The 10,017-nt window shown below is 42.1% G+C and overlaps 1 protein-coding gene across 6 annotated transcripts in view; it reads left to right on the top strand.

Annotated features, from left to right (window-relative positions):
- The first annotated feature begins 3,712 nt into the window (after positions 1–3,712).
- Positions 3,713–10,017, top strand: part of LOC121313169 (ankyrin repeat and IBR domain-containing protein 1-like) — a 78,383-nt gene continuing 72,078 nt past the window's right edge. For all 6 annotated transcript variants that reach the window (XM_041245447.1, XM_041245448.1, XM_041245446.1 and 3 more), the window contains exon 1: positions 3,713–4,175. The gene's annotated coding sequence lies outside the window, so the exon portion shown is untranslated. The remainder of the gene's footprint in view (positions 4,176–10,017) is intronic.

Genomic DNA, 10,017 nt, shown 5'->3' with positions numbered 1-10,017 from the left:
TATTTAACTGAACCCAGATGTGCAATGATGTAATTAGGAAACTGGTTGAAGAAGGTCCTGGATAGCAATGACTGAAAGAGGCACAGTGAGTATAAGGGTATGACTACTTCGTCCAGTGCCTGCAGGGTCTGGATGCTGAGCTGGTGCTGTTGCTTCGCTGTTTAGCGATGGGGTACCACCTAGCAAGGGATGGATGGACCCTGCGATGGGGCAGAGGCATCTGCAGTTTCGGTAACGCCAAAACCTTGGAGACATTTGTCCATTGCTGCGACCAATGCACCGCCCAGAAAGGTCCTCTGAATCGCTCCCATGCCCCACTCCAACAGTAGCAGCTGGGGGTGCCGCTGGGGCAAATCGCTGTGGACATCCTGGGGTCCTTTCCGTAGTTCAAGAGGGGCAACCGGTTCATCCTCTGGACCTGAGATTACCACCAAGTGGCCTGAGGTCCACCACCTGTGCCGAGGCGCTCCTGGACAGCATGTTTAGTAGGTTCAGGTTCGCAGAGGAGCGTCACAGTGACCTGGGGCAGAACTTTGAGGCACAGGTGTTTGGGAAGGTGTGTCGGCAGCTGAGCATTCGAAAGACCTGGACAACAGGACACTGGCCACCCAGCTCGCCATGTGGACCTCCCTGCACCAGCGTGACTGGGACCAGCACCTGCCCCTGGTCCTGGTTCGGGAGAGCGCTCCGCACACTGGTTGACCTTGTGTTCGGCAGCACCCCTGAACTGGGTGGACTAGAGTATCTCCAACAACTGCAGTACTGGTTGGGATGCCGACCATGCCTTTGCCCTGGAGCACCACTTGACGGATGACCAGCAACAGAAGCGTGCGTACAACACCAGCTGCAGGGGGTGTGGATCTGAATGTACTGTCCCTAGACTAACCATCCATTGTGAGGGCCTGATTTGTGCTCGAGCAGCTGTCTGAGGTGACCTACTGGATGAGGCTCCGGATGAGGGGTCGGGTCGGGTCGGGTCGGGTCGGGTCGGGTCGGGGTGGGGTGGGTCCTCCACCACCAAGGAATGGCGCTGGACCCCAGTATGCCCTTCCCTCTCGGCATCGTTGTCAGAGCCCCCGGCTGGGGAGTCGCACATGGGGACCCAGGTCGACCACCAACCACAGCAGCCACAGTGCGGCCAATGTTCGTCGGCCACCTCAAAGACTCTGAGACTTTGTTGTGGACCTTGCACAATAGGCCGACATGACAAAGGTGGGGGCAGTGTAATTGTTAGAGGCAGCTCCCAGGAAAATCCAGGAGGAATATGCAAATCATGTAAATAGGTGCAAAGGATGCTGGGACTATGTTTTTTGGGGGGGAAAAAGGTTAATTGTTGTTGTTTTTTTGCTTTTTAGAATTTATCATTATTGCATTTATTGGCTTGTACTGGGTCGTAGCCAGCCATGAAAAATCAGAGGCACTTGCCTCTGCCCCCTGCCAATAGAGTTTTTATATCAGAAGAAAAAGAGGCTGCCGTGCCTCTTGTCTGTCACAGTAGCAGCACTCCAACTCACTGCACGGTCTCCTGGACAGGGCATCAGCATTGCCGTGTTTCAACCATGGTCAGTGCTGGATGTCCAGCTAGCGGGCTACCTGCCCTTTGGGTTACTGAAGTGCAGCGTGGTCAATTTGGATAGTGTTTCACAGCCTCCACTACCACCAGTAGCTCCCTCCGGATCACACAGTAATTGCACTCCACTTTGCTGAGGGCACGGCTGTAATACGCCACAACATGCTCGCCTTTTTCGGGGGTCCCTTGTTGCTTGCATCAGTGTCCAGGGTGAAGGGGGCAGTCACAGAGGGGGCGGCAAGTACAGGGGTGCTGGTCACAGCATGTTGCAACTGGGCAAAGGCACCCCGCGTTTAGCGGCCCACTCGAAGTGCCGGTCTTTGTCCAAGAAGTGGTGCAGACGGCTAGCGATGGTTGCAAACCCTTTTACAAACTTCCTCTAGTAGGAAGCGAGTCCCAGGAAACTTCAAAGCTGCATTGTGTTGGCTCGGGTGCACCACTGCTTCACAGCGGAGACTTTCCCTGCGTTAGTGGCGAAGCCCTCCTCGCTGACCTCATGACTAAGGAAGGTCTTCTGTCACCTGAACAAGTAGCACTTGTCTGGATGCAGTTGCAGTCCGGCAGACTGGATCTTCTGCAGTACCCACCGCAGGTGGAACAGGGACTCGGAGAAGGTAGGGGCGTGCACCAGCAGGTCATCCAAGTACTCTACATACGCTTGTCTGGGGATCCTATTCACTACCCTTTCCATCAGCTGCTCGAATGTGCATAACCTGAACAGCATGACAGTAAACTGCTAGAGGCCCTGTCCTGTAGAGAAAGTGGTCTTTGGCTTGGTCGTGGGCGAGCTCCACTTTCCAGTAGCCACTTCTCAGGTCAAGAGAGCTGAACCACAAGGACTCATCGTTGCAGGGAAGTGGGTACAAGTTTTTCCTTGTGGCCATGTTCAGTCCCCTGTCTTTCTGACTAAGACAACAGGTGCAGCCCAGGGACTGCTGGATGGCTCGATTACCCCTGCCTCCGACATTTCTTGAGGGATCTTCCCAGCCACCTTGCCGGCATGGTGGTTCCTGACTGGGCAGGGAGTGGCATGTGTCACTCCGATGTAGAACAATCCTGGTCCGTCCCCCATCTTCGAGCTGGACCACAAAGAGGTGCCCAAACTCTTGTAGGAGTGCACTGTCTTGGCTGTGTTGGTATACCCCTTCTATGGCTTCACAGAAGTGCAGCTTTTAGACGAGGAGCAGCTGTCGCTGCCCCCTTTCCCTCTGTGTGTCCCACTCTTTGGTCGCACCCCATGCAGGAGCCCTTGAAAGGGCTGGCCTTCACATGGGGTTTGGTTGGGGATTGGAAATTCATGATGATGACACATCATGTTATGTTTAAGAGTATTATAAACGCAATTCATAATTTAAATGAAAAAATATGCATGAATAAATTTAATATAATTTACCTCTTGCACATAAAATATCTATACAAAGTTGGGGCAATTTGAAATTACACATTCATATCAGATTTGTATTTATTTTTACTGTAGTACAGTGTACAGTTGTGTTTGAATATTGCCCATTCTGAAATTACATGATTACATAAAACTTTAAAAATGAATTATATATTATATATATATATATATATATATATATATATATATATACTTAGTACATGCGATGTACAGCTACATAGGGAAGTATGTTCCCTTCATACAATGAATTTAATCATACGTAAATACCAGTATAACATATGGTAATATTGATAAAAGTAAATTCTAAGCATTTAAGATTCAGTTTGATTCTTCTTGTTGTGTTTGATATTTATCATTATTAATACGTTTTTTTTTTTCAAAAAGTTGTTCACTAAAAAATATATAATATATATATATATATATATATATATATATATATATATATATATATATATATATATATACACACACACACACACACACACACACACACACACACACACACTTCTAGGTATTGAATAAAACAACGGGAAATTCGAGTGTAGTTCCAACAAAACACTCCCACAGTTTCGTTAAAAACAATAATAAAATCTATTTCCCCATCTCCATTTAAGAAATAAAAATAAATAATATGTATACACACAGCAAACAGGTATGTCTATGCAGTAAAAAAAAAACAAAGCACTAATACAACGCTATCTAATCAGTGGGATGTCAGTACTTGGGTGTGGTAAGATGGCGGACGCGTAGCTTCGATAGACTGCCCGCTAAGCGCTAAACAGTGTTTATTGATCAGTGCCTACAATCAGGTGAACAATAACTAGGCAGGTCTGAGGATGTCTAAACATGGTTTCTGTATGCACTAATTTAGCAACAAACAAAACACGCCTTTGTCATCTGTCAGGCGACACTTGTTGCTAATGCACCAGGCAGTGCTTGTGAAGCCCATCTGTGTTGCGGGCAGTGAGCTTGTCTTTCCGGGTCGCGCTCTGTGCTGGTACAGCTGTTGTTACTGCTGACCTGACTGAGACACAAGACAGACAAAAACAGAAGAGGGGGAGATAGCTAGAGATAGAGGGGGGAGAGAGTGTCAAAGGAAAGCTGCATACGGAAACAGATAACATGGAATAAACTAAAATCAGGAACACAGTGATCAGGCTGGGATTCAAGTATACATCTACTGGAGGACTCGGATAAGATTGTGTAAGTAACCCCTTTACTTAGTGAGTGGGTGTGTGCGATGATGTGGAAAATTATCCCACTAACAACATGATATGTGCAAAACATTTGGTCATTATGGAGACTGCGAAGTTTAGAAATGTGAAAAGCGACTTTCTGATGTTGTGAAAGATCTTGCACGGTATTTTATGGTGTATTTGTAATTCTTTTTTAAAAAATTAATTATTAAAAGTATAAAGAATGTACTGTTTATATATGGACTCATTGAGTCAGTGTACAATAGAGTAATATTACAGTGGTATATTAACATAATATGTATCTGTCATCTGTTTCTTTATTTATGTACAGTACCGTAACGTGTTTATTTTCAGAATTCAAAGGCCTGGAATTTCAGCGAGACTGAAATGAGGCCCAGCTCTAAGCTCAGTAAATAAATTCTGCCCAATATTTTAGGTTGCAATATTTAACATATTGCAAGTTAATACGGAAACACTTTTTCACATAGAGGAAAAGTTTGATATAACATGAAAGAAAGGCTTTGCAATCAACATTGCAGGGAAAAATCACACGTTATTTTTTTTTTCTTTGCTCTTTTATTAAAGATCATAAATTTAAAGCGATACGTTTGGTGCCTTTTTTTCTATATCCACATACACCAACTTAACAAAGAAGACAAAGAACCACTGTTTACTTTAAAGAATCAGAGCTAGCCACAGCCACGAATGACGTAATAATATTAACAGTGAACTTGGGATTTCTATTTTTTTAATTTCATAGTAAATTGTAAGATAAAATTGAATATTTATATTTGTAATTGGAAATACTTGATTGCGAATATATTACTCAAAGCAAAATGTATTTAAGATAATGAGTGGCGATGTTAAATGTTTTCCAGTGACACAGTTTATTTTATTTTAAGTATTAGTCGATTACAGTAACTTTTAGTGAGTTATGAAAATAGAGCTGCTTCCCTGGACAAAGTACGGCATGATTGACATCGTAAAAAGAAGTTTACTCTGTTTTTGTTTCTGTTTTTAAAACGTGGTATGTTTTTTTTTTTTTTTTTTTTGTTCTTTTTTTTTTTTTTTTTTAAATCTGTTTGATAACACAGACCGGACATGATTGGCCTTTTGTCAGTTTAAGAGCAAAATAAGCTAGCTTTTGTTAAATACGGTAGATAAGTGTGCAAGACAACCAGGTAGTACACGATACAATTAGAGAGAAAATATTACTCTTGTACGTATAATAAATAATTTCTTCAGATTGTGCTAGTTTGTGAAAGCTCATAAACTGTTATCCCAACTACAGGTGTTTAACGCCACAGTTAGATTTTGAGCTTGTACTGAAATTTGTTATGGATTTCATGGAATTTGAGGATAAAAAAAAAAAAAAAAAAATTGGTTGTGGTGAGCTACTATGAGCTTATGGCTTTTAATTTGATTAATACAGGCTGCAGTACAGCTACCCTTAATAGGATGAAGCTTTGTATGGAATTTAAGTTATTTCACTAACAATGACATATAGCCCATTAGTAAAAGCTACGTTTTGGGAATTCCACATTTTGATTAAGTTTTTTGTGGAAATGCATTCAAAGAAATTATTCTACATAATGTGAATGTAAGTCATGGTCAACTACTGTAGTATCCTTTCAAGAAACTGACACCTGATCTGATGGGCCAGCTATTGAAGACTATATCTTTGGAGCGTCTTGTCTGATTGTGTTTAAGACATGGCAGTTTCTACTACTTGGATGCACAGTAGGTGAATTATGTTTTCATATTGGGAGCCACTGTTAAGGCCATTTTGTGTTTTGTTGCCAGTCGGCCAAACAATCAGTTAATCTTTATTTTATATTAGTGCCTTTCATAGTGGACCACCATCACAAAGCGCTTTACAAGATGCAGTTACACCAAAATCCATAATACTTGAAATACAGAGAAATGCATAATACAGTACATGATATACAATAAAAAACAACATCTAATACAAAACAGTGAAAAATGCATACTACATGAAATAATAGCAACAACACAGCAGCTAATAGCAGAGCATGGAAAGCAAGAGAGAACAAGTGGGTCTTGAGAGTTGATTGAAAGCGAGCGAAGGTGGGAGCGTGATGCACCAAAGCTGGAAGAGAGTTCCAAAGAGTCAGAGCCATGAAGCTAAACGGGGGTAAGGATCCTGGCAGCAGCATTCTGAACTAGCTGAAGTCGGTTTATGGTGTTTACCGGGAGACCACCATAAAGAGCTGCAGTAGTCGAGAGGAGACAAATGCATGACAAAGTGTTTCCTCATCCTGGAGGGAAAGGTAGGGATGGACTTTGGAGATGTTTCAAAGATGGTAGAAGGAAGATTGGACCATGGAGGAGAAGTGGGCATCAAAGGAGAGGTTGCTTTCAAGAAGTACACCAAGGCTTTGCACTGTGGGGGAAGGCAGCAGCAGACAGTTTCCAAGGTTCAGGGCAGCTATATTGATATTAAGTTGAGTTTTAGATCCTACTAGAAGGAGTGCAAGTTTGCTAGTGTTCAGCTGAAGAAAACTGTCAGACATCCAGGCCTTGATGTCTTGAGTGCAAGCTGAGAACCAGACCATGTCATCAGTATAGGAGTGAAACATGAGGCTGTGTTGGCGGATGATATGATCCAAGGGAAGCATGTAGATATTGAAGAGAAGGGGCCCAAGAACAGATCCTTGGGGGACACCACAAAGGACTGGATTTGCGACACCACTGCATCCAGCATAGACAACAGACTGCATCCATCTGGATAGTTAAGAGGACATCCATGAGACAGATTCCAGTTCCCAGAATACTTCTGAAGGAGGTCAAGAAGAATGCCATGATCTATGGTGTCAAAAGTGGCTGTTAGATCAAGGAGGACAAGCACAGAGGGAGCATCAGCATTAAGCAGGAGATCATTCACAATCTGGAGCAGAGCAGTTTCAGTACTGTGATGTGGCTGGAAGCCAGACTGTAGGGATTCAAGCAGATTGTTATCCGCAAGATGTTTCATCAGCTGACAATGTCTATGTATTGTGTGGAACTTGTACCTGTTTTTAAGATTGTTTGCATTTTTTAAAAAGGAAAAAATAATTATTACAAAATATTTATTTGAATACCTGTAGGCTGTATTGCTTTGAACCAATATTGGAAATGATAGGCGTCACACAATATTAAAAGTGTGCAAGTCATTTACATTTGGAATTTAAATACAATATTTTAGTTTACCATTGTTGTTTGGTTTACAGTGTGCTTTGCGTTTAGTGCTGGAAGCCTAAAACAAATGGGTAAAAATGAATGTCTGTGAGCCATCTTGTCTGTTGGTTTCAAAGAATTGGGGCTGAGGCAATGGTAGACAGTTGGTGGTAGTCTCGCATACATAGTACAAATACAGTTGTTACCAGTGCATCAAGACACTTCACCTAGGGAAACAGACTTTGAATGAAACAGATTTTTCCCATTGTAAATGCTCCGGCTAAAGGAACAGGAACTTCGCTTAAAAGAACACATTCTTGACAGCTATAGTGATTCTTTCACAATAGATACAGTACTGTTTTGTAATTTGATAATGTAACTCATTATCATCAAACTGAAATGAAAATGGTTTATTGTCTTTTCAAAAGAGAGTGTCTTGAGGGACACTGATTGGTTTATTAAATCTTTCCAGAACTGCCGTCATGTCATTGACTCATTTTGTGTTCTGATTTCCACGAGTGCACCTCATTGCTACAAAATGGCAAAATGCACCGCTGTTTCTCTTGCTACAAAAAGTTGGAAATTGTTCGAGCTCTTGAGAAAAACCTGAATCAGACACAAGTTGCTGAGCAATTTGATGTTTCCTGTTCTGGTGAGTTGCTTCACCGTTCTGTTAAATAATGTGCTTGTCTTACATTGCTGCTACATTTTTTAAATGTGTGTAGGGGTGGTGTGTCAATTTAGTTTGACAGTTAGTTTATTAACTGTTACTTTATTGTGATAGTTTATTAACATACACACACATTCAGTTCATTTCATATGTTGATGCACAAGCAAGCAATGCGTATTTACTCATGACAAGCAATGCGTATTTACTTATTGATTTCTATTGTGTCTGGTTGTCAACTCCGTCTTGGAGAACACTTCACTTGCTTCCCGAGGGGGTTTCTCTTAGCTAGAGACTACTGTACTATAGTGACCAAAGCAGTAGTAATGCAGAAAAACGTGAACGAAAAATGTTCTTATAATTCTGAATGGGAGATGAAGTACCCATGGCTTGTTTATCGTGTCAGCAAGATGTACTGTAGTGTGTGTGAAAAAGCTTGCTGGGCAGAAAAATGCATATACACGCAGATGTACAGATTTTCAAGAATCTTCGCTTCTTTGTACCAAAATGCACATCCCTGCAGTTTAGTTAACCTTTGTGTTGACAACTGATCGTTTAGTATCTGATTGAATGGACGCTAAATTTTGGGCATGTGCGATTCAGAAACAAATGAACAGAAAAGCTAGCGCAACCCCTGATTGTTCTTGTCAACATGCCAAGGTATGTGTCATGTGAGTCTGTTAATTGTTTTCCACATACTCAACAGCTTGTGATAAATGACAGCTTTTCTGTCGGTAGTGTTGATCGCATTTACTGCTGCAGCTAGTTGCACACTTCCTCCACAGCACTGTTGCTGTTAATGCTCTGGAGAAGAAAAAAAAAAAACAGCTTCAGGTAAAGCAACACCGCTTGATCTTGTCGTGTAAAACTCTGGAAAATTTAAAAAAGCAACAATGCTGACTGTAGAGCGGAGTGAACTGAGGTCGTCATTGTGAGGGAAAGTGCTTTGAACTGTAAAAGAGTTGAGTCCGACATGTTTGCTTTTTCCACACACAGCCTACACTTACACAGCCATATCTGGTTAACCCTCAGATTACCACCCCAATGGTCTTATTCAATTAGTATTTCTAAAGCTGACACAAGTAGGTACATTAGTAAATGCTAATGTTTGATTTCCAGGAATGTATAATTGTTTGGTGCTCGACCTGGCTCTAAGCACATGAGTGTGTGGTGATGTACTGTCACATGCTTCAACTGCAGGAAAGAGCCCGATTCTTCACCTGAGATGCTGTGCCAGCTGTGTGTTATCTTTACAGGGAAACGCAGCCTATGGCTGCGGCTCCTTGACTGGCTGCTGGGTGTGACCAGGAGCGTCTTGCTAAAAAAAAAAAAAATAGCTGCACACACACCTCCAGAGTAATTAGCCGGGACTGACGGTCTACGAGTGGCATTTGTTTTTTTAAACCAAGCAAACAGTAAGTACTAAGATGTGACTATAATATACAATATTGCTTTTAGCATCATTTTAACTTAACTGTGGAGTTCTCCAGTAGGGCAAAGCTTTTTGCCACGTTACGATATGCATTGTATTGTAAGTTCAGTGTTTGTGTTTGGACCTGAAAATAGCTGTAGGCTATACTGTAGAATGAAATGTTGAAAATGCCAGGCCTTTAATTGAGAGGATCAACAGGCCTAGAAAATGTAGTGCCTGGTCTTGTTGTCATTTCCATGCAACATGTTTATGCTAAGCAAGTACAGTTGTATGAAGCATTAGCTGCGGTGTACAGTGTTTATAGTGATCGTTAATTGAAACATTGAACAGCCAACATTCTTTGCTGTGTTGGTTTCGTCTGTGAAAAAGGAAGACTACACCAGACATAGTGCTTAGTTCTCAGTGGGCCACATTTTTAGAAATGTCTTTCCTTATTTTGAATCTTTTAAAAAAAAAAAATTGTAGTCGTTTTCAAATTTTCTCCCAATTTGAAATGGCCAATTGTTATTAGGCTCAGCTCACTGCTACCACCCCTGCGCTGACTCGGGAGCGGCCAAGACGAACACACGCTGT

The sequence above is a fragment of the Polyodon spathula genome, chromosome 3, assembly GCF_017654505.1.
Source record: "Polyodon spathula isolate WHYD16114869_AA chromosome 3, ASM1765450v1, whole genome shotgun sequence".
Taxonomy (NCBI): domain Eukaryota; kingdom Metazoa; phylum Chordata; class Actinopteri; order Acipenseriformes; family Polyodontidae; genus Polyodon; species Polyodon spathula.
The sequence above is the reverse complement of the archived record's forward strand: the minus strand, read 5'-3'. Positions and strand labels throughout refer to the sequence as shown.